Raw genomic sequence first — 25,767 nt, forward strand, 5'->3', positions numbered from 1 at the left:
GGTGTGCTGTTAGATTTTGTATTTGGGATTTTTCTTGTTTCTTGAGATAGGCATGAACTGCAATGTATTTTCCTCTCAGGACTGCCTTTGCTGCATCCCAAAGCTTTTGGATTGTTGTATTTTCATTTTCGTTTGTTTCCATGTATTTTTAAATTTCTTCTCTAATTGCGTGGTTGACCCACTCATTCTTTAGTATGGTGTTCTTTAACCTCCATGCTTTTGGAGGTTTTCCAGACATTTTCCTGTGGTTGATTTCAAGCTTCATAGCATTGTGGTCTGAAAGTATGCATGTATGATCTCAATTCTTGTATAATTATGATGGGCTCTTTTGTGACCCAGTACATGATCTATCTTGGAGAATGTTCCATGTGCACTCGAGAAGAAAGTATATTCTGTTGCTTTGGGATACAGAGTTCTAAATATATCTGTCAAGTCCATCTGATCCAATGTATCATTCAGGGTCCTTGTTTCTTCATTGACCGTGTGTCTAGATGCTCTATCCATTTCTGTAAGTGGACTGTTAAAGTCCCCTGCAATTACCACCTTCTTGTCAATAAGGTTGCTTATGTTTGTGAGTAATTGTTTTATATATTTGGGGGCTCCTGTATTTGGCGCATAAACATTTATAATTGTTAGCTCTTCCTGATGGATAGACCCTGTGATTATTATCTAATGCACTTCTTCATCTCTTGTTACAGCCTTTAATTTAAAGCCTTCATCTCTTGTTACAGCCTTTAGTTTGTCTGATATAAGTATGGCTACTCCAGCTTTCTTTTGACTTCCAGTGGCATGATAAATAATTCTCCATCCCCTCACTCCCAATGTGAAGGTGTCCTCAGGTCTAAAATGAGTCTCTTGTAGACAGCAAATAGATGGGTCTTGTTTTTTTATCCATTCTGATACCCTATGTCTTTTGGTTGGCGCATTTAGTCCATTTACATTCAGTGTTATTGTAGAAAGATATGGGTTTAGAGTCATTGTGATGTCTGTAGGTTTCATGCTTGTAGTGATGTCTCTGGAACTTTGTCTCACAGGATCCCCCTTAGGACCTCTTGTAGAGCTGGTTTAGTGGTGACGGATTCCTTCAATTTTTGTTTGTTTGGGAAGACCTTTATCTCTCCTTCTATTCTAAATGACAGACTTGCTGGATAAAGGATTCTCGGTTGTATATTTTTTTCCGTTCTTCACATTGAAGATCTCCTGCCATTCCTTTCTGGCATGCCAAGTTTCAGTAAGAGATCGGTCACGAGTCTTATAGGTCTCCCTTTATGTTAGAGCACGTTTATCTCTAGCTGCTTTCGTAATTTTCTCTTTATCCTTGTATTTTGCCAGTTTCACTATGATATGTAGTGCAGAAGATCGATTGAAGTTAAGTCTGACGGGAGTTCTGTGCCTCTTGGATTTCAACGCCTTTTTCCTTCCCCAGATCATGGAATTACTCACCTATTATTGCTTGAAGTACACCTTCAGCACGTTTCCCTCTCTCTTCCTCCTCTGGAATACCAATTATGCAAAGATTATTTCTCTTTAGTGCATCACTTAGTTCTCTAATTCTCCCCTCATACTCCTGGATTGTTTTTATCTCTCTTTTTCTCAGCTTCTTTTTCCATAATTTTATCTTCTAATTCACCTATTCTCTCCTCTGCCTCTTCAGTCCGAACCGTGGTTGTCTCCATTTTATTTTGCAGCTCATTGATAGCATTTTTTTAGCTCTTCCTGGATGTTCCTTAGTCCCTTGATCTCTGTAGCAATAGATTCTCTGCTGTCCTTTATACTGTTTTCAAGCCGAGGGATTAATTTTATGACTATTATTTTAAATTCATTTTCTGTTATATTGTTTAAATGGTTTTTGATCAGTTCGTTCGCTGTTGTTATTTCCTGGACGTTTTTTTGAGGGGAATTCTTCCATTTCGTCATTTTAGATAGTCCCTGGTGTGGTGTGGGACTGCGGGCATTTCCCCTGTTGAATTACTTGCGTTGGTGGGCGGGGCCGCGGTCAGACCTGATGTCTGCCCCCAGCCCACCACTGGGGCCACAGTCAGATTGGTGTGTGCCTTTTCTTCCCCTCTCCTAGGGGTGGGATTCACTGTGGGGTGGCATGGTCCATCTGGGCTACATGCACACTGCCAGACTTGTGGTGCTGGGGATCTGACATATTAGCTGGGGTGGATAGGCAAGGTGCACTGGGGTGGGAGGGGCAGGCTAAGCTTACTTTTCCTTCAGTGATCTGCTTCAGGAGGGGCCTTGTGGCACTGGGAGGGAGTCAGACCTGCTGGAGGGATGGATCCACAGAAGGACAGTGTTGGGTGTTTGCAGGGTGCACGCAAGTTCCCTGGCAGGAACCCCTCATGTTCGAGAACTTTTTATCTGTCTTTTTCTCAGCTTCATCTTTTTCCATAATTTTATCTTTTATTTCACTTATTCTCCCCTTTGCCTCTTCCATCCTCGCTGTCACATCTAGTTTATTTTGCACCTCATTTACAACATTTCTTAATTCACAATGAATATTTTTTAGTTCCTTGATCTCTGCAGTAATAGATTCTCTGCTGTCTTCTATGCTTTTTTTGAAGCCCAGCAGTTAATCTTAAGACTCTTATACTAAATTGCTGATCATATATATCTGCTTTTAGCAATTCTTTAGCTGTCATTTCTTCCTGGAATTTCTTTTGAAGACAATTCTTCTGTTTCATCATTTTGGCTAGTTTTCTGTTCCTTATGTGTTTTGAAAACTTCTTATGTGTCCTGCACCTGCAAGGACTACTATATTAAAGAGTGGTCATACACTGTCCAGGGCCTGACCCTTCAGGAAGTGTTTTTTGGAGTGTGTTACATGCTATCTTTTGTTGTGAATCTGGTTGCTTTATCTCTGTACTTGTAGTGATGGTTTGGACCCTCCACAAGGTGTGATTTGATTTGTTCATTGAAGTAACCCTGGAAAAAAATTAAAAAAGAGGTCTTATCCTATGCAAAGAGAGAAATTATAGGAGCATGGAAAGAGAAAAGAAAAGAAAATTGACCAGGCAGAGGAACTACATATGGCTTAATCCAGAGAGAGAGGGGAAAATAAAGAAGGAGATATAGAACAGGTATAAAGAGAATAGATTAAATATGACTGCTTAAACAAATCAAACAAACCAATAAGCAGAATACACACACACACACACACACACACACAATAAGAATTGTCTGAGAATTAAATCAGAAAATGCAAAACTGCTGGGTGCTTTGGAACCAGTGGCAGCAGCAGTGCTGGTCTGGATGAAGGACTGTCTGGTTGGTCAGCATCAATCTTGCTCCAGTAGATATACAGTTACCAGGCGAGGAGTGGTGTGGTTTGGTTTAGGCAGATCCCGCCTCCACTGTGACCTCTTGTGCATTCCTTGAAGCCCCAACTTGCTCATTATGGGGAGAAAAATGGCAACACCCCAGCCTCTCCTCCCTGGACTGGGTGTCCCAAACCACTATGTTCAGGCCATCCTCACAGTGCCATGTGAGTGTGAGTGGATGGTTTTGTTTGTTTGCTTGTTTGTTTTTGTTTTTGTTTTCCACTCCAAAGTCTCCTGTGCCTCTGTAGTGCTCATCTGGGATTCAAATACTGATGTCTAGGGGCACCTGGGTGTCTCAGTTGGTTAAGCATCTAGCTTCAGCTCAGGTCATGATCTCACAGTTTGTGGGTTTGAGTCCTCCATTAGGGTTTGTGATGACAACTCAGAGGCTGAAGCCTGCTTCAGATTCTGTGTTTCCCTCTCTCTCTGCCTCTCCTCCTCTTGCTCTCCCTCTCTCTCTCTCTTTCTCTTTCTCTCTCCCTCTCTTGAAAATAAGTAAACATTAAAAAACAAACAAGCCCTGATTGATGTTTTAAAGGATCCTGCTCTGCATTCCTCAGTACTGGGGAAGTGCTGTTCTATCATGCCTATAAAGGCCTCTAGATGGTGGGTGCAGGCAGGGATCTTTGTCCCTGTAAAGGCTATATACCTTCTTCCCACAACACTTCAGGGACGGTATTGCTTTCTCCAACTGTGTACTGTGCCTCTGAGCTAGTTACTGAGCCCTGGGATGGCTCCCCTTGTCCCTAGGTATGCAAACAGGGCAGCCAGACCCAGTCCAGAGAAAGCACCACAGTTAGAAATTGGATCTTTCTCCACTTTTTTTCTGATCCCTGGTCTGTGGTTTTTCTCTTGTCCAAATACAGTCTTACACTTCCACAGCCTTTATTTCTCTTCCTTTTGTCTATCTGTAGAAGGGGATCCCTCCCCTCCATGCCTACATCAACTCTTTTACCTCCCCCAGTTTGTAATCATGCACTATGGCCCGCCAAGTTGTCCCACTGGATCCCTGGAGGTGTTTCTGTCACTTTGTGGCCCAGATTCTTGGAGTTCAAAGTCTTGAAGTCAACACTGCTGTGTTTGAGGGATGAGAAAACTTTGGGTCCCCCTAATTCTCCACCATATTGGATTCTTCTTACAGGAAAACATTCTTAAATAGCAGAAAGAAAAAAAATGGAAATTTTCTTCCAGAAAAAAGGAACATTTTACTAAATAGTGAAATAGCACTATCAGCTAATGTTTCAACAGAAACAATAGAAATTGGAGGACAACACGATGACAACTTTTAAGTAGTAAAAGAAAATCACCTCCAATGTTTCAGATACAAAGATGAAAGTAAAACACTTTAGTTATAGATAAATGGAAAGAATTTATTACTAGAAGATCCACAATAAATGAAATACTTAAGATTTTTCAGCAGAAAGAAAATTACTCCAGGTCATTTTCACACAAAGATTTCAGAAGGAATGAATAACAATGGAAAGAATTTATATTTATTTATATTTATATTTGTTTATATTTATATCCATATAATAAATATAAGAATGAAAGCCTGGATGTAACCAATTAGATTAACAACATTCTAAGGTCTTATGTAGAAAATGGTAAAAGTTTCAGTTTTTAATAAACTCTAATGACACACACCTGGAGTTGAGTCTTTAGTAACATACTTTACATTAATAAAACCAGCAAGTATTTAATGGTTGTTATGTGCCTGATACTGCCCTAAGTGCTTAAATGCAAAAATTAGAAGGAAATACTAAACATAAAAGATTAAATTACTGAAATAGAAACAACTGTTTAGTAAACATAATCAAGAAAGTCAAAAGTTGTTTTCTAAAACAGATTAATAAAATGGATAAGCCCTCTAGAGACTGTTTAAAAAAAAAGAAAAATACAATTTCCTGCTATCAGGTTTGAAAAAGATAACATCAATACAGATAATAAAACTCTAAAAAACAATATTTGAACATTATACTAGTAAATTTGAGAAATTAAATGATACCGACTGATTCCTAAAAAAGTACAACTAAAGCCACACAAAATCATGAGAAAAATCAGATTACTTCTAATAAGTATTAAAGATGTTAAGTACATGATTTAAAACCTACACACACACACACACACACACACACACACAAACACACACACATTTAGACCTATAAGTCTTCACCAGTTGTTAATTCTTCCAATCATTGAAGGAAGTAACATAAAACTTACACAAAAGTTTCAAAAAATAGCCCAGAGGGAAAATGCAAATGCAATTCTAAATATAAAAGGAAAAATCAAGATCCTGCTCTCAAAGGCCTTAGAGTTGAGGTGCAACTATCATACATGTGCACACCTCCATTATAGAACACTGAAAGGCAGTTTGTGGTTAAGTCCCAAAGCAGTTGGTTGTGGAAACATGTGTGTTAGGGGAGGCTAAACTACAATCACCAGCAGATGTAACTGGCAATGGCTGAGCAGAAATTGGTTTCTAGCTTAGGTAAGAGTGAAGGGCAGGTGATCCAGGTGGTGGGAAGTTCTCCTGTCAGGCCCTGGAGAGCTGCCCATGGCTAAGACACATTATGCATTCTAAATTCAAAGCAGCAGTGAGAACAGTTTTCATTTTAGGGAATAGTCACCACTAGCACTCTTTTAAACCATCTTAGCAACTTTTGAGCAGGCCAAGATAGTTTCATAGATATATTCCACTTGTTCAGTATGCAACACTTTTCAGAGGTGTCTCTTCCTTAGGGAACTCCTTCTAAAATCTAATTGAGGACAATCTCTGAATTTCTTTAGGCTTTACCTTCCCCGAGGAAGCCAATGTGCTAAAATTAGTGTACTTTCCTATTATAGAATTCTGGCATAATTCTGCATTACTCATGAGCACACAATTTCCTATTAGCATATACTCAAAGTATTTCCAGTGAAAAGGAAATGTGTGAGTCTGGATAACTATGGCACTCTTGCACTTCTATACCTCTTCCAGAAGCTTGTCTTATTAAAAGCTAATTCATGGTGATACAAGTGCCGTCATTAAGTTCGCTTGGTCTTAATTTTGAACAGAAAAATAATGGCTTTCCTTACTTCTTACACTTACTGAGGCATATTTCAGCTACAAGTGCAGACACTCTTTTCATTCATCCAATCGATTAGTGATTTAATCAGCAAACATTTGCCAAGTGCCTACTATTTGCCAGGCTCTGTGCTGAGTTTGCAAAGACAAATAAGATAGTCCCTGACCTTCAGAAACTCTGAGCACAGCAGGGAGATGACAATTTGCAATAAAGCAAGATGAATGGTGACATAAGAAAGCAGGAACTCAGGGGAAAACATGAATTTGTCCTCATAGGAAGGAAAGAAAAGTGAGGAAAACTTCGTAGAAGATTTGTAAAACTAACCCTAGCCTTGAAGAAATCGTGGTATAGGGGATAAGCTTGTATCTTCAAACACATCCTGCACATCCACTGTAGATCTTACTGTGCTAGACACTGGGTTTAAAATGTCAATAAGACATAATCTCTGACTGAGGAAAGTCACTATATTCCAGGGAGTTATACACACAAATGATGGCTGTAAAGTACTGGGGGTGTTAGGATGGAAGGAAAACAAAGTATACAGAATGAACAACCAGACTAAGAGTCTGGGAAGGCTTCCTTGAGGAAGTGACAGCTGAAAGACCATGTGGCTGAAAAGTTGGTCAGGTGAACAAGGGAATGAGTCAATTCACAGACTAAGCAGCATAAGGCTAAGACATGGGAGTGAGAATTTGGGCATGATGTTGAAGTGCAATCATTCACCCTGAACAAAGGGGAAAGGGTGCACAAGTGAGAATGGCCAGAAAATGAGGAATTTCTTATGAATAAGAATAGAAAGTAATAAAAGGGGTTTAAGAGAGGACAAACAACAGCCTGCTTTTCACTCTTATTTAGAAAATAATAGCTAGTGACTATTGAGTCTTTGCTTTGTGTTGGGCTTGAGACAAAGTACTTTGACTTCTCTCTGTTTCCAGGGTAAAGAATCCACTGAAAAGGTAAACTGGAATATGAGAGAGAGTGAAGAGGCCAAGAGGGAAGTAGCATGTATGGGACCTTGTCACTAGTGTTGTGAATCCCTGTCTCCTCATTACCCACAAGTGTCATTTATTTCCCTTCTCCTTACAGATCCCAGAAGATGTTATTCCTGTGTGACAGTCTTTATTGCCATGGAGCAAAATGAAGAAGAAGACTTGAGTTGGGGGTTACTCTCTGATATTCACTTATATACTGTCTTATCCCACACACTCTTATTTGTGGCTTTGGAAGGTTCTATGGCATCTTTCAGCCTTAGTTTTTCATCTATAAAAATTAAAATAATAGAGACTTATAGTTGTAATCATATTAAATAAAGTATTTGTGAAGCATATTTGAAATCGAATAAATAACTTTTCACTTCTCTCCATGAGGTAATAAAAGACAAGCCTTCCTGATCATCTTCTCTTTCCCAACTGTTTCCACACCTCTTCCTGACCTGAAGGAGATTAACACATGTTGATGTACTGAATTCAGTTCAGGGACAGGAACTTCAACCCAGCAGAAGAGGACCTCATCCTTCCATAGTAGAAAAGATAATCTTTGACCCTCAGTCTTTAGCTAGCCCAGAAGACAAAAATGATCTTGGTTAGATCCCAAAGTTGAGCTGAAATAGATAAAATCATCATAGAGGGGTAGAGGCATGTCAAGCTGGGATGGCCAGGATATTACATGCTTTACAACACTCAATGTTCAGGTCAGTATCTGGTGGCTCCCTGGCAGAGCACACACAGTCCTTGATTGATTCACACTGACCTCCATTCTTTCCCCCAGTGAGTGCATACACCATGGTTTCAAACAACTTTGGAAAATTCACTGTCATCTGTTTCAAGATCTATGCATTTATACACAATGTTCTATCCATGTAGAATACCCTTTCTATGTGAGGCTTATGGGGACAATGACAGCAACAAAAATGAGAGCAGCATTAACATTTGTGTGGGTGCTCGACAGTTTACAAGATACTTTCACAGCCATTCTTTCATTTGATCTTTTGATAATGGAAAGTAAGTGCTTGTTCCTATCTTACAGATGAGGAAACTGAGACTCAGAAGCCTTTAAGAAAGTTTAACTGGCTCTCAAAACTTGTAAATCCAAACATAGCCTTCTTTTCACTGCCTTCCCAATGTCTAATGCATTGTACCTTCAAAGAGGTAAGCTATACTGAGAAAACAAATGTTTGACTGTTAGGGCTATGATACTACAGAGAGAAGTTTAATCTTTCTATAGATTTAAGTAAAGAGTAAATATTCTTTTGACGAAAAATATCATATTTTAAAATAACTAGGCTGGCCTCTACTGGCCATGTCTAGAGTAGCCATCAGCAGAGAAGGAAGAGATGCTGAATTAAATCATCTTAACATGCCCCGATACCCTGGCATCCTAGTGATCTATACTAGAAAATGAGGTTATTTTTTCTCTGATTATCTCATTCTTTATGCATATATGCATGAAGCTAACACAAATATATTTACATCCCGAAGAGGACACTGAAGATAAATTCTTTGGCTGAGACTTTTTTTGCCTCCTCTTCTCTAGCATGGTATTATTCAGTTTAGAAGCTATCAAAACAACCATCTCAGCCACTTGCATTGGTCTTTTATAGTTACAAAAATTTATTTTTCCAGTGCTTAACTCGAAACTTGGCTCAATAATTTTCTAAAGTGATTCCCAGCTAAGCAGTTCAAGCACGTTTTCCAACTTGAGTACTGCTGCTCCCTCCCAAATTTTCCTTCTTGGCTCTTCATTCCTTTTCTTTACCAGGGATCATCCTCCTAGTTCTTCTCTCTTTCTTGTGATCCACTGAGTTTATCCAGAAAGTAATGCCGTATCAGTCTTCCTGCTGCACATCTCTGACATGATCACATCCCATTCAAAAACTTCTTGTAATTATCCATTGTCTATAGAATAGGTCCCACAGACTAACCCAGGTTTATCTCCACAGTAGGGCAAAGGCTAAGACAGTAGGCTCTGGAGCCAGACCACTAAAATTTGAATCTCAGATCTATCAAATCTACTGCTTACCAGGCATTCATCTTTGTGCATGATACTTATTGCTCCATAGCTTAGTTTCTCCATCCATATTACAGAAGAAATTATAGTACCTAGCTCATGGAGTTGTAGGAATTGAGATGCCTTGTAGTTATTATATAGCAAGCATTAAATGAATGCTATTTATCTATTATTATTAGTATTATCAATATTATTGTTACTCTATTCTTCTCAGTCTTCCTCATAGCTGAGCCTTTGCTGCCTTACCCATGTAGTTCTTTCTCCCTGAAATGTATTTTACCCACATTAAACTCAGATAAGGAAAATTAGTTTAGTTTTGTATTCCAGTACCAACTAGCTGGTGGTGGCTAGCTGAGGGATAAATGGAGAAACCTTTAGTGTTACTGTCTCAACTCAGGGTAGATGGCTGGAGATGGGGTAGGGAGGAGACTATAAGCAGTTGTTAATGGGCAGCAGAAGCATATATGTATTTTCCATCCCTGCTCTAAAAGCTTTCATTGTCAAGGTCTACTTCAAATGCAGTACTTCATGTTTTCCCAACTCAAGTACCTTAATCATAATCTTATCTGCAAAGTCCTTTTGCTGTAAGGTAACACATTGATGGATCCAAGGAATAAAGCATGGAATGCCCTTTAAGATAGCATTATTCTGCCTACTACATCCCATAGAGTAGTACAGATAATATTAAAATTTTATATAGTGTTTGTAATGTACAAGGTACTGTTTTAAATGCTTTTCTTAATAAATTAATTGAATATTCCTAATGAGGTGGGTACTATTCTTCTTCTCCTAGTTGAGGAAACTGAGGCACAGGTAGGTTAAGTAACTTGATCATAGTGTAGCAGTAAATGCTAGCACAGCCAGGATTTGAGGTGTGTACTCCTGGATCCATGTTTTAAACCATTATATTAAATATCTTGTTAAACAATATTTGCTAATCTGAGACTTTAACAACAAAATTAGTTTTAAGAGGTTTGAAATTCATATGAGCTTCTTGCTATCATTGAATATTCCTCCTCAGTGTTCACATGCATATACACAACCTCTACAACATACAGAAATATATTTCATCATGGCACAGTTTATTCTGAGTCTCTGAGTTATTTTTTATTTACCTCTGAAAATCTTATTATTATGATCATTTCATGTTTGTCAGTTTTTGAGGATCTGTTGTTCTTACGATTAACCTGAAACCATGCTTTACATATTTTATGTAGTACTACTGATTAATGGGTAGATGCACAAAAATCAAAACCTCCCATATCCTCTGAATATAGGCCAAGTAAGACAAATGTCGTATATCCCAAATGTTTTCTGCTGCCTTGATGCTAACATTGTCATTGAGGGTCATTCAGGACTCAATGCAGTTGAATCTATATGAGGTTCCATCTATACCTTTACCTGCTTCAGAGGCAACATAAAACATTTTTAGCCTTTTCCTCAGATTAATGGGAGAATTTAAGTTTTTAACAATGTAAGTAAAGTAATTTTATTTAGTTTTTTTAAATTTTTTTATGTTTATTTATTTTTGACAGAGAGAGAGAGAGAGAGAGAGAGACAGAGCATGAGCGGGGGAGGGGCAGAGAGAGAGGGAGACACAGAATCTGAAACAGGCTCCAGGCTCTGAGCTGTCAGCAGAGAGCCCTACGCGGGGCTTGAACTCACAGACCGAGAGATCATGACCTGAGCCAAAGTCGGACGCTCAACCGACTGAGCCCCCAGGCACCCCAATTTTATTTAGTTTTGAACAGATCACTTTTGCTGCAGGTGGGAATGTTGGACATTAGATGAAATAAAGGCTATTTTAGCATTTCGGGAAGACAATTCTAGCTTGGACTAAAATTGTGTTTGATACATAGAGAAATTAATATCTTCAAGAAATGTTTAATTAGTAAATGTCTTGGTAATGAATTAGACATGGGGGCTAAAGGAGAAGAAGTCTTCAGTTTCATGTCATTGTATTAAAAATAATTATATTTAATTTGTTAGGTCACAGTGAAGGATGACCAGAATTAGAGAATTTGGTGAAGATCAGGAAGTTTCTACATGATGAGTTTGATGCACTTTAGCAACATTCATGGAGGGAGATCAGGAAGGTGCTTGAATATATGTCTAGAGCTCAGAAAAAAATTGTGTACCAAAAAAAATATATGTGTGTCATTTACATATATTTATAATGAAATATAATGACTTGAATGATATTTTCAATAAAGGGTTTAGACAAGTGAGAAAAAAAGGGGGCCTAGAGTTCAGCTTTGAAGAGCCTCAGTCATTAAGGTTTAAATAGGAGAGGATGAACTTGCAAAGTCAGAGTGGCTCTGTATTCAGTTGGTGAGTTACTTAGTATCACTTTCTTCCAATTTACCCAATATCAACACTGAGTGAATACATAGAAATTAAGCTTCTGTGATTGCAATGGAGAAATAGAGAGGACACACAAAGAAGAAAAAAAAATCCTATTTAGTGTGGTCTGACTTTAAGGGCAACTATCTTCATTAGATCAGTTTCTGAAAATCACTGCACTATCACAATAGATATCTTTTGCTTTGTCTTTGTGTGTCCAGAAAAGTGCACTTTACCTTCCTCCCTCCTACTTGCAGTAAATCTCTCTCTCCCATCACTCCAACACTGGTTTCCAAGAGAGCGGTCATACTTTTATTGACCCAGCTTCCCTGGACACAGTCATTGGTTTAAAAGCAGACCCTTGACCTAAGCTGGATAGGTTGGAGAACTTTTCTTTTCTTTTCTTTTCTTTCTTTCTTTCTTTCTTTCTTTCTTTCTTCTTTCAACTTGAGACATAAAAGAGTCAGCCTCCGTACCTCACTGGTGAAAAAAGTTTTTGTCACACCTAGTGGCACATATCCAAGGGCCAGGTTGAATTCAGCCATGTGGGAGATGTATGTCTGAGGGACAGAAGCCAATCTACAAGAAGCATACATGAAAGGGAAATAGTCCTGATCCCTGACAATGTCTGAGATTTAGTTATTCATGAGGCATAGCTGCATCCCAGCCCTTATTGTAGTTTACATCCTTAAGACAATAAATTACATTATTTTGCAAAGGTAATATCTCATTATTGGGTAGGCCCTTGACATGAAATTATGCTCTAAATGATTTTTCACACTCTATGACAGAGACAGCAGCTATGCCTGTTGGTGATTAAGAAGTGGCTGAAAAAGGGGGCACCTAGATGTCTCAGTTGGTTAAGCATCTGGCTTCAGCTCAGGTCATGATCTTGTAGTCCATGAGTTTGAGCCCCGCATTGGACTCTGTGTTGACAGCTCAGAGCCTGGAGCCTGCTTTAAATTCTGTGTCTCCCTCTCTCTCTCTGCCCCTCCCCTACTTGCACTCTATATCTCTCTCAAAAATAAATAAACATTAAAAAATTAAAGAAGTGGCTGAGAAGGGAGGTTCACTGTACTCCTGGGCTGAAAGCCTCTCTCTAAAGGGGTATGTTCTGCACTGAGGGAAGGTGGCAGAGGGTCAGCTTAGGAAGGGGGAGGATATGTGTGGTTTTTCATGAATGATGTGTTATAGTTTGGTAATTGCCTCTGGGATCTGGAGTTGCCATTATCTCTTAGGTAATGAAGTTGCAGGATGACACTACTGGTCCTGATCTGTTGAATTCTGCTGACTCAATTTTAGTCACTCAAGTGGGGAGGGGGTGGAAGAATGAGCTCTTCTGCCTTTGTAGGCTGCCTCTGCAGCCTTATGACTAAGGACCTCTTCCTGACCACATAGTTTACTTAGGTCCTGCCTGAGGCAGGTTGAGCTACAGATTATGCGGAAACACTGGGGGTGGGGATGGAAGGGTACCTGTAAATTCAACATAATCCAAAACAGTAGTTCTTTATGAAAGAATTATTCCTTCCTGATTATCTGAGCTAATGGAATGTGTTTTTTGATGATTTTTTTTCAGACTATCAGGTTCTTTACAGATAGTAATGGTAAAGTGTTTATGTATTGTGGCCAATTATATACCAGAAGGGTGTTGACATTGTCCCTATGTTGCCCTTAATTTACACAGTGAGTTTATAGGGTGAGCATCAACATGCTATTTTACAGGTGAAAAAACTGAGGCTCAGAGAGATTGAATTATTTTAAAAACTTATCCCACTGGTGAAAGGAAGAACTTAACCTGAAATATGGGTTTTCTAAATTTTTCTTAACGTTTCATTTATTTCTAAGACAGGGAGAGACAGAGCATGAACAGGGGAGGGTCAGAGAGAGGGAGACACAGAATCTGAAACAGGCTCCAGGCTCTGAGCTGTCAGTACAGAGCCTGACGCGGGGCTCGAACTCACGGACCGCGAGATCATGACCTGAGCTGAAGTCGGCCGCTTAACCGACTGAGCCACCCAAGTGCCCCATTATATGGGTTTTCTGAAGACACATCCAGAAAGAACTGACCTCTGAAATTCTCCTAATATTTAGATCTCTGTAATTATAACCAAGATTGTTATTTCATGGGACAAAATGGCCTTGTGAGCTTGCAACAGAGGGATTTCTTTCTGGGAGCTCCAGCCTCCCCACTTCACCTTCCCAGCCCAGGGGCATGGGATCCAGTTGGAGGCAGTAGACTGGATCTGATGACCTCTAGAATCTCCAACCCCAGCCTGAGGTTCTCCTTTTTAGACAGAGTCTGGTCCCTGCCAATTTGTATTATCAGACTGCAGTTCTCCTCAAGAAGCACAATGCTAATGACAGAAAACTTTGGTGAGTTTCAAACAAGAATTTTCATGCCTGTCTGAGTTGATAATCAGGCTTATGCCATCTTATTCATGACCCTTTCTACTCATGCACCATGATTAATGCTGAGTCCCAGTGGCTTTGTAGATCTGGAGCTTCTGGTGTGGAAGCACTTGGAGCACATTGTCTTACATCATGGTTCCCCCGGTACCTCTCCTAAGGCCTTTGTCCTTATCATGAGCTCTGGCTCTAAGGGCAATGTTACTGTCACAGCCAACATCTTCCTATAATGCTAAACATTTAGCCCTAACAGGCAGGTTAAGAGAGGAAACCAAAGTGAACCTTTCCAAGAACAAAGTGTCTTTGCTATTCAAGTGTACTTCTAACACGGTGTGCCCAGGCTCAGAGCCTCAGCGTACAAGGAGGGCACAGTCATCTCAACAAGGTAGTCACAATTCAATTTCATGAAGGGATTAACTTTTTTTTAACCTATGCTAGAGAAACATCAAAGTTGGAATAACAGCCTCTAGGTTTGTTAATCACACTGCAGTCTGGCCACCTAGCATAAAGCTTGGGGCTGGGGCTGGCACTAGACCAGAAATAGGAGGAATTAGCATTTATTTTCACCTCACCATCAAACTCAGCTATGGAGTCCTGAGATGGGTTAAGTGTGGGGGGCATCAGAGGGAAGAGAAGACACAGTTCTCTCTGGCCCAGTCAACATCCTTCCATCTCTGCTCACTGAGGTCTCTTTCATGTGCTAGCTGCTTTTCTTCCACTAAGCTCTCAGGTATGACTCCCTTGCTCTCTGTCTTTATACTCACTTTTCTCTGTGTTTTGCAGGCTCTCTCTTGCACTGTGTTTTTTCTTTCCCTTCTCTCACTGCAATATACTTTGTGTCCCTTTTCTCTCCCTAATTCCCCTCCACTCCTCCATGAACATATACTTTTTAATCCTTTTATTCCTTTTTCTCTTTTATTTTCCCTCTTTGTTCTTCCACTTCTTGTCTTCCCCATTCTTATCTTCATTTTTCATTTTACCTTTCTCATCACCCCATACCTGTCTTTGTCTCATATCCTCCTGATTTCATCTTTGTCTGCCTCTCTCCTTCCTCTCCTCTGAACATCAGCCTGTGCCAGGCACTTCCTGTCAGGTGTCCATCTTGAATACCAGGTTTCCCAAAAAAGCTAAAACAAATACAAACAAAAAACCCTCTTCTGGGATGAAGATTCATTCACATTCCAAATATCAGTTATTTTATTCACCTGAATCCTTGCCCAAACTCATCCCACTCAGTACCTTAGAGAAGACCTGGTTCCTGCCATGAAATAAAATCAACATGATTGGAACACACTTAAAAATGCTCCCTGAGTCAGAAATTTAGCAAGGTTGGGAATTTTCAAGGCATAATATAGCAAAGGTCATTTCCAGGACATCTATAAACAGAAAAGACATTTTTCCCCTATAAGGATTCATGATTCAGGCCTTGTAGGCTGATAGATTTATTTAATCTTTACATAAAGCCATCACAAGATCATCTTTCCCTCACTCTTAGAAATGAGCATATGTCTTAAATCCTATAGGAAGCATGGCCAACCTTCCTCATTAGCTTATTTTGCCAGGTAGATACCTAAGGATGGTGTGAAAAATGAAGACTATTTTCAAGATCTAGTGATTCACAGATATCCTGACACTTCAAAAATTTATCAGCACTTAAGGTTGCAAATTTGGGACAAAAAAGTCTACAGAAAATAACTACTTTTCCCAGGTCTGGCCTAAGAATGTAGCCATAGTTGGAAGATGGTGCTGGCTCTCCCTCAGCCATCTTTCCAAGAGTTCTTTTAGGACCTGGAAATTTCAGCACCATGTTTTCACCACTGTTTGTGCTGCTCCAAGAGAGAATTCTATTTTTTAAGACACTCTGTAAGTTGTTTGGAGTCCAACTTTGTTTTCCTTTAGAAATACAATGAAGTGTTTCAAATAGGGAACTATTTTATCCCTAAGGCACAGTTCTGTGTCTGAAATGTCATTACTAGATCTATAATTAATATAGTAAATTAAATAAAGTCTTAAAAAAAAAGAAAGTCCTGCCCACCCTGCTTCCACAAAGAACTAAACCTTTTTCTGTGTGGACGTGGTGAGTTGTCATATCCCAGGCCCCCCGTCCTACATATATGAGGTTATATGTCATTGTGGTTTTGATTTGTGCTCCCCTGACAATTAGTGATGTTGAGAATGTTTTCATGTGTGTGTGTGTGTGTGTGTGTGTGTGTGTGTGTTGGTTTTGATTTTGAGTTGTATGCATTCTTTACATATTTTAGATATTAATCCCTTATGAGATATATTATTTGTAAATACCCTTTCCCATTCAGTAGGTTGTCTTTTTGTTATAGACAGTTTCCTTTGCTGTGAAAAACGTTTTTTTGTTTGATATAGTTCCAATAGTTTATTTTTGTTTTTTCCCCCTTGCCTGAGGAAACATAGTCAGAAAATTGTTGGTAAGGCCAATGTCCAAGAGATTACTGTCTAGGTTTTCTTTTAGGAATTTTGTGGTTTCAAGTCCTATATTTAGGTCTTTAAAAATATTCAGTTTTTATAAGTCCATCCACCACAGAGTTTATAAGAGTCTCTAGGGGAGAGACTTGATAAAAAGAACCTCATCAGAACTTTGCACATAGCACAGGTGAAAATTCTTCCCTGATTTTTATACTATGAAATATCAGAAATAATGGTTCTGTTTCTCTTCCACCTAGGATCCATAAACCAACAGCTGTGCCAGAGATGAAAGAGTAGACCACAATGGAGCCAGTCTATGTGCCCCCTGCATCCTGAGGCTTTTCTCTAGTATTCTTTCAAAAGGCAGGTACCAGCCCTCCTGGGCCTTGCAGCTGCCCTTCTTTAGAGCTGTTCCCAGTCCTCTTTGTCACATCTTGGGTGATGACTGTGAGTTGTGGCTGTCTAGAGTAAATTGTAGTGACAGGAGTCACAGAGAGAAGCTGGAAGGATGCTCATCCACTGCTCTGATGGGTGGACGCCAGGTCTTCCCCCCTGTTTTGTACTTCTGTAACTGGGGCCCTGGTCTTTTTTCCATAAGGAACATAAATTTGTACCTCCTGTGGCTGAAGAAGAGAAATAGTCAGAGAGCCCTGTACATCCTATTCGGCAAGACTATGTCTAGTCTGGGTGATAGGTCTCTTTGATATCCTTGGGCATAGTGATTTGACTGAAAGACCATGGCTGAGAAAAATAAATGTTTACTAACACCTAGACAAAGCAAAGAGGACTTTTTAAAAAATCCTAATCTCCCAGGAAGAACTCATAGTTGCTGAAAATTTATCTTCCCATTAGTCCTTCTAGTATAGTATTTGAAGACCCACTCAGCACTTCTGTTATCTAGAAGTTAACAGCCCCTAAACCATCCTACATGTTCAGAAATATCTTCTATCTGGCTGAGGCTGAGCTGGAGCCAGAAAAGGGGACTGAGTTAAATTAGATCCAGTGGCCAAAAAAATCCAGGGTCCTTGTATGGAGCTTCTGGTGGGGGGAAACTATGTCTCCATGTGCTTCTGAATTAAGGTTGAATGGTTCAGCATTTCCTGACCTAAGTAGATTGTTCTCCCAGGGCTGTCAACTAATATCCTATGTAGGTACTAGAGAGATTTGGTTAAGAAATTTACTTAGTAAGACTTTTAGCATGAATGTCTGATAAAGCTATGGTGTGAGTCCCATAATCTGCCCCAGCCTTAAGAAGACACTTGACAGTTAACAAGCCTTTAATCAACATCTTTCTATCCTCACTTATTTATTGCTAGATCCATTCATTCATCTGAATATCTGTCAGAAATAATGCACTGTGCAAGGCCCTGAGTCAATAAAGCATGGTTTATTGACTTGGGTTCTACTTGTAACTACTATGTTGATTGTGAAAGATCTTAGCTAAATCACACAATCAATATGAGCCAAAGCTTCTTTAACTATAGAAAAGACCTAATAACACTTACCTCATGCTTAAAGTTCTTGTGAGATTTAGATGAGTTAATGTATTTGAAGCTGCTATATAGTGCGTAATAAGTACAAAAAATGATAATAATCATGACTGTTAAGGTGAAATGTCTAGACCCAGAAAGCTCACAGCTTTAAGAATGCAGATTTCTTGGCTCTCCCACAGAACATGTCTGTAATAGATCTTTTTCCTAAACTCCTGCTACTACCCAAGCTGTGTTCCAGATACTCATAGGCTAAATTAACAGTGGGGTTGAGATCCCACGGGATTCAACCTATTATATCACTTTTTCTCATGTACAGGACAAGTTATTTTTGCAAACTTGCTAAATCATTTCCATGGAAACCATTTCATCATCTGGGAGTCATGTCACTGATACTGCTGTGGAATTTATTGATATCTTCCGGAAAAAAAAAACAACAAAAAACAAGTGACAATTAGGTGTGCATGGACACTTGTGTGTATGTGTGTTCAGGCACACAATACAATCTTTCTAATGTCTTTTTTCCTTAGAACTTTTGCAAATCAGATTCATTTTTGCTTAGGAAACCATGATATCAATGTCATCATGTGCATCAGCAAAGTTTCTATTGAAGGGTTGATTTGCATTCAATCAGATTAACAAGAAAAGGGGTGGATCCAGTGGTGATTTAAAGATAGAAATAGATCAGTGGTGGCAGGTAGTCACCATCAGTGAAGAAATTAAATATTTTTTTAAAAATCCGTTTAGAGGAAATCAGTCATGTCAGTTTTAACTGTCAATGCCCAATTTGGTGGAAATAACGACAGTGTGTTATCTGAAACATATCCCTAGGCTTAAAAAGCCCTCTTTCGTTTTGTCATTCACAGGTTGCTGTAGATGCTGTTCTCTGTTCACCACACCCCCCCCTCCACACACACACACACACACACACACACACACACTCTACTTAGCATAAACTCAATTCAAATCTTGAATGTTCACTGATCTTCTACTATGATCCAAACACTGTAAGACGTTCTAGGATTGTATAAAAAATTGAAAAGGAAAGGCACATGCTCATAAAGAATTTTAAAACTAATAGTAAATGTACACAGGTATACAAATACTGGGTATGCAAACCCAGGCAAAATTTCGTAGAAAGGTTATTTGTTAAGATGATAACTACACATAAGAATCATGGTGAATTCCAAGAGACAGATCCTCTTTGTGACTGATGCAAAGGGAATATTTATGGATATGGATGCAGCAGTCACTAGGAAAAAATATCCAATCTAACCCTTACCTTAAACTCCAGATATCTCTAGAAGAATTTAATATTGTTATGCTCTGAGGGTAACCATAGAAACAACAAACTTCAAATCCATTTCATCACAAAATTAGATTTACTCAAACATTTGCCTAGTAGGAAAAATGGTGTGCCAACTTTCATGTATAGAACTATTTATTTATTTATTTAATTAATTTTAAGTATCTACTGTGCTATACAAGATGCATAGCTTCCACAAGAACACCACAGGGAAGATGGAACAACAAGCAAAAATACATTTTTTAAGAATCAAATTAGGGGCACTGTGGTGGCTCAGTTGGTTAAGCCTCTGTCTTGATTTCGGCTCAGGTCATGATCTCATGGTTCATCATATAGAGCCCCAGTAGGTCTCTGTGCTGACAGCAGGGAGTCTGCTTGGGATTCTCTCTCTCCCTCTCTTTCTCTCCCTCTGCCCCTCCTCTACTCATGTGCACATGCTCTCTCTCTCTCTCTCAAAAAAAAAGAAAGACAAAGAAAAGAAAAAAATCAAAGTTATATTTAGAGACTGAGATATGAAACAGATGTTAGTACTATCAGAGGGGAAATTATACAGATAGCTTCACTGGTTAATTTCATCAATATGGGAGTACAAAATAATACCAATACTATTCAAATTCTTTCTTAAAATAGAGGAAGGGAACATTTCCCCAACTCATTATATGAAGCCAGCATTACAATAATATTACAACCAAATAAAGTTATTATAAACAAGAAAAATATAGAAAGATATCCTTCATGAAATTAACATGAAAGTCTAACAAAATATTAGTGAATTAAACACAGTAGATACACATGCATAAATATACAAAGAAATGTAATTAATTATGTAAAATTTGAATTTATCTAAGCAATGTCAATGTGGTTTAACATTCATTAATCAATCAATATAATTCACCACATTAACCAAGTAAAAGAAAAAACAGCTATCCCAATGGAAAAAAAAATAAAAGAATTTCACAAATTTCTACATCTATTCATGATAAAATTCTTAGATAACTATGTATAAAAGAGAGTTTTCTAAAATTGATAAAGGGTAGAACAAGGAAACAAACAAACAAACAAACAAACAACAACAACAAACCCCTGTATCTGATATCCTACTTATCTGTGAAAACCTATGACTGGGGAAAAAGGCAAGAATGTAACCTCTACCTCTTCTTTTAAACATTTATTAACATGTTACTGAAACTCCTACCCTGTCCTTTAGGTCAAATAAGATAAATACAAGATTATAGGTTAGAAATTAAGAAGTAAACTCTTTTTAAGGAATATCTTATTGTTTTAATACAGAAGAAGATCTATTAAAGAGACTACTGGAATCTAGTATTAATAAGTCCCGGGAGACGCTTATCCTCCTGGGAAGAGGAATTCCTGCCTGGGATTAGCTTGGAATACAGAGGCACATGTCACATACCCTAGCCAGATCAAGTACCAAAGATGGTATTAAGGTCTAAGGCTACTGTCCTCCTTTCCAGTCACCTACAGGAGGAAAAATAAATTCCATTCACACACTCCACTAGTTCTAAGTACCTGTATTACAGAGGAAAATGAATCAAGGCACAGGGTTTCCCAAAAGGGGAAGAATTAATCTGTTTGCATTTGACTTTGGAAAAACAAGTAAAATTCCTCCCAGATTACCTTTACTACACATTGTAGTATTAACAAGGAAATCTGGGTAATTGAGCATGAATCAGGGTATGGCTGTAACAATGTCAACCAAGGTCAGGAACATAACTACCCAAAAGGATTAGAGGTAACAGTGCCCAGCACTCACACAGAATAGGAATAGTACCTGCTTTCACCAGACAGACTGGAAAGTCTCATAATTCATGGGACATTTGCTATAGTGTACAGGAAGGTCTTGTCTCAGTAGCAGAAAATAATTATCTCTAGACTGAACAGAGGTTCAGTACAGACTAAGAAAAGTTAAAAGTAGGACACAAAGGACCAGACTGATTCCAAGTAATATAACAGTATCCCAGAACAAAGCCAATAATATATACAGGAATGTAAAAATAATCCAGCACCTAACAAGGTAAAATTAACAATGGCATCAAGCAAAAAGTTACCTGGTATACAAAGAAGCAGGAATATATGATCCAAGATGAGAAAAATCCATTGAAATCAACCAAAAACTGCAATAGGTGTTAGAATTAGTAAACATGACCACTGAAACAACTATTGCATCTGTATTCTATATTTTTAAAAAATGTATATAGAGACATAAAAGATAAAAAGACTCAAATCAAACTTGTAAAAATAAAAAATTGTATAAAATGCAAAACATACTGGATTATGAATAATAGCAAATAGGTATCACAGAAGTAAAGATTAGTGTACATAAAAATTGCAAAGAGAAAAAAGAGAAATCATATATATTTAAATTGTATATAATATTGTATTCATATGGAACAGAATATCATGAGGTTTGAGACCACTTCAACTATTCTATTGTATGTGTAGTTTAAGTCCTTTACAGATATGAGAGATAAGAGGGGAACAAAGACAATATTTGAATAAATGATGAAAATTTGTTTTCAAATTTGATGAAAACTATAAAGTCACACATCCAAATTCAATAAAACCCAAGAACAACAACAAGACTAAAAATGCACCAAGGTGCAACATCGTCATATTGCTCAAAACCGGTGATGAAGAGAAAATATCAAAAGCAGCTAAAGAAAAAAGTTTATATGCAATGGAACAAATATAGAATGACGACAGATTTCTGGTCAGACATAAAGCTTATGAGGAAACGTGGGTCAACATCTTAAAAGTACTGAAATGTCAAGTTTGTCAACTTTGAATACTATATCCAGTGAAAATAACTTTCTGAGAAAAAGGCAAAACAATGTGTTAAATCTAATAATAGAGGGGGTGCCTGCGTGGCTCAGTTGGTTAAGCATCCAACTCTTGATTTTGCCTCAGGTCATGATCTCCTGGCTTCATGAGATCAAACCAAGTCACGCTCTGTGCTGACAGTGCAGCGGCTGCTTGGGTTTCTCTCTCTCTCTTCCCCTCCACCTGCTTCTCCCCTGAATGAGGTCTCTCTCTCTCTCTCTCTCTCTCAAAATAAATAAATGAACATTAAAATATCTAATAATAATAATAGTAGTAGCAGCAGTAGTAGTAATAATTCAGTTGAATTACTGACTTGCATTATAAGAAAAATTAAATATTGGCAAAATATTGAGCCTGGGTGCCTCAGTCTGTTAAGCATCCTACTTCGGCTCAGGTCATGATCTCACAGTTTGTGCATCCAAGCCCTGCGTCGGGCTCTGTGCTGACAGGTCAGAGTCTGGAGCCTGCTTTGGATTCTGTGTCTCCTTTTCCCTCTGCCCCTCCCCCACTTGTGCGTCCTCTCTCTCTCTCTCTCTCTCAAAAATAAATAAATGTATAAAGAAATTAAATATTGGCAAAATAAAAAATGATACTTGCTGGCATCTAAGTAAATAAATCTAAACAAATAAATAAAAAATTTAATATAGAAATAAATGAATTAAAATCCCTGGCAGAGATTGCTAAATTGGATAAAAATATCAAGACCCACTAGTATGCTGCCTAGCAGAAACCCATTTTAAAAATAAAGACACAGATAAATTTTTTAACTTTTTTTTAAAATATGAAATTGATTGTCAAACTGGTTTCCATACAACACCCAGTGGTCATCCCAACAGTTGCCCTCCTCAATATCCATCACCCACCCTCCCTTCCCTCTCACCCCCCCATCAACCCTCAGTTTATTCTCAGTTTTTAAGAGTCTCTTATGGTTTGCCTCCCTCTCTCTCTAACATTTTTTCTCTTCCCCCACCCCATGGTCTTCTGTTAAGTTTCTCAGGATCCACATAAAAGTGAAAACATATGGTATCTGTCTTTCTCTGTGTGACTTATTTCACTTAGCATAACACTCTCCAGTTCCATCCATGTTGCTACAAAAGACCATATTTCTTTCTTTCTCACTGCCACATAGTATTCCATTCCATAACCTATTGCTGGGTTATAGGGTAGATCTACTTTTAATTTTTTGAGGAGCCTCCACATTGTTTTCCAGAGCGGCTGCACCAGTTTGCATTCCCACCAACAGTGCAAGAGGGTTCCTGTTTCTCCACATCCTCTCCAGCACCTATAGTCTCCTGATTTGTTCATTTTAGCCACTCTGACTGGTGTGAGGTGATATATGGCCAAGAGGCACATGAAAAGATGCTCAATGTCACTCCTTGTCAGGGAAATAGAAATCAAGACACAGATAAATTAAAAGCAAAAGTGCTAAAAAACATACCGTTCGAGAACTTGTCAAAAGAAGGCTGTAGTGACTATATCAATATGAGACAAGGTAGATTTCAGAACAAAGAATATTGGGAGGAAATGTGTCTACAATAATAATGATAAGTTCATCAGGAGCACATAACAATTCTAAACACAGTTTTAAAATATCAAATGAATAAGAGTTAGACCTAATAACACAGTTATTACAAATATCAAACATATAAAATACAATAAAATATTCAAGCAACAACTCTTAGAATTGCAAGGAGAAATTAAAAAATCCACAAGTTTAATCATTGTTTTTAATAACCATTTCTCAATAATTCATGGGACAAGCATAGAGAGAATCGATGTAGATAGAGAAGATTTGAAAAATACTGTCAACCAGCTTGACCTAATTGGCATTTATTGAATATTATGCCCAAGAAAGCACAGTAATCATTTCTTTTCAACTGTGCACAGAATATTTTCCAAGATTAGACCAGGTTATTGGGCCCAAAAAATATGAATCAATTTAAAAGAATCAAACTAATACATAAAATATGTTCCCTGCCCACAATGGAATTATATTAGAGATCAATAATAGAAATATCTCTTAAAAAGTTCCAATTATCTGGAAAATAAATAACACACTTATAAACAAGCACTCAAATCAAAGAAGAAATCAACACTGAAATTCAAAAATATACTTTGGCTGGAAGAAATTAAAATACAACATTAAACCCAAAATAAATTGAAGATAGGACTTGATGGCCTGATTTCAGAGGGAGAGAATATGGAAGCTCTGCATTTAGGACTCTTCTATAGCTCACTCTGTGTCTCTTTATTTGGCTGCCCCTGATCTATATGCTTTATAGTAAAGTAATACTCATAATATAGTGTTTTCGTGAGTTTTATGTGCCATTCTCATGAATTACTGAACTTGAAGAAGGTTGTGGGGGCCTTCTGGGTTTGTAGCCAATTGGTCAGAGTGCAGGTGGCCTAGGGACCCCAAAGTTTGACTGGTATCTCAAGTGAAGGCAGTGTTGTGGAGAACAGACTTTAGCTTAGAGGTAATTAGTGTCAGAATATATTAGAAAAATCAGTCAGTGTAATTCACCATATTAACAGTCTAAAATAGAGAAACCATGTGATTATCTCAACTGATGCAGAAAAAAAAGTTGATAAAATCCAACATCCATTTATAATGAAAACTCTCAGCTATCAACCTGGTAAAAAAATATCAATGAAAAACCTACTATAGTTAATGTCATACTTAGCAGCGAAGATTCAATACTTCCCTCAAGATTACTAACAAGAAAAAGACATATGGTCCTTATTTTGAACATTGGTTTAGAACCTTCAAACAGTTTAACAAGAAAATTAAATAACAGATATCCAGATTGAACAGAAATAACTGAAAATATTTTTCTCCACAGATGATGTGCTTACTTAAGTTAAAAAAGAAAGAAAGTCGAAAAACAAAAGAAAACCACATAGTAGAAATGATGAATGTGTTTAGCAAGTTTGCAGGATACAAAATCCTTGTACAAAAATCAATTATACATATCACTCATATTATGCTTTCTAATATCATTCTCCAATAAAAGGACCCAGGGATTCCTGGAGAAATGGCTGATTCTAAGATTAGACAAGAAAGAGACTAGAGAATCATTGAGCACGCTATAGTGCCAGAATGCAAGAAAGTGCTAACAAGAACAACAAACCCACATTGATGAGAGGATGTCAATGAGACGTGGGAGCCAACTGAAAGTATACCTAATGGCCAAAGTTAAGCATAAAATATATATCCATGAATGCACACAATATAAATAAATGGTTGCATAAACAAATACACTGGTAAGATGAGACAATCCCCATGCAGACGAATTCCAAAAAATTTATGTAGATACTCTGCCCTCAAGCAAGGATAGCATAACTCCCCAGTCCTTAAGTGTGGTCTGCACATAGTGACTTCCTTCTAAAAAGTTCATTATGGGAAGGGGAGGAATAAAGAGTAACTTTACAATGAAGAAACCTGACAAACTCTGTCCTAGTCAGGTGATCAAGGTGAATAATAACAGTGTCATATCACGTTGATAGGATGGATCTTTGATATGGTGTGATGAGGATGGCCCTTTCCT

Source organism: Panthera uncia, chromosome D1, assembly GCF_023721935.1.
Source record: "Panthera uncia isolate 11264 chromosome D1, Puncia_PCG_1.0, whole genome shotgun sequence".
Lineage (NCBI taxonomy): Eukaryota > Metazoa > Chordata > Mammalia > Carnivora > Felidae > Panthera > Panthera uncia.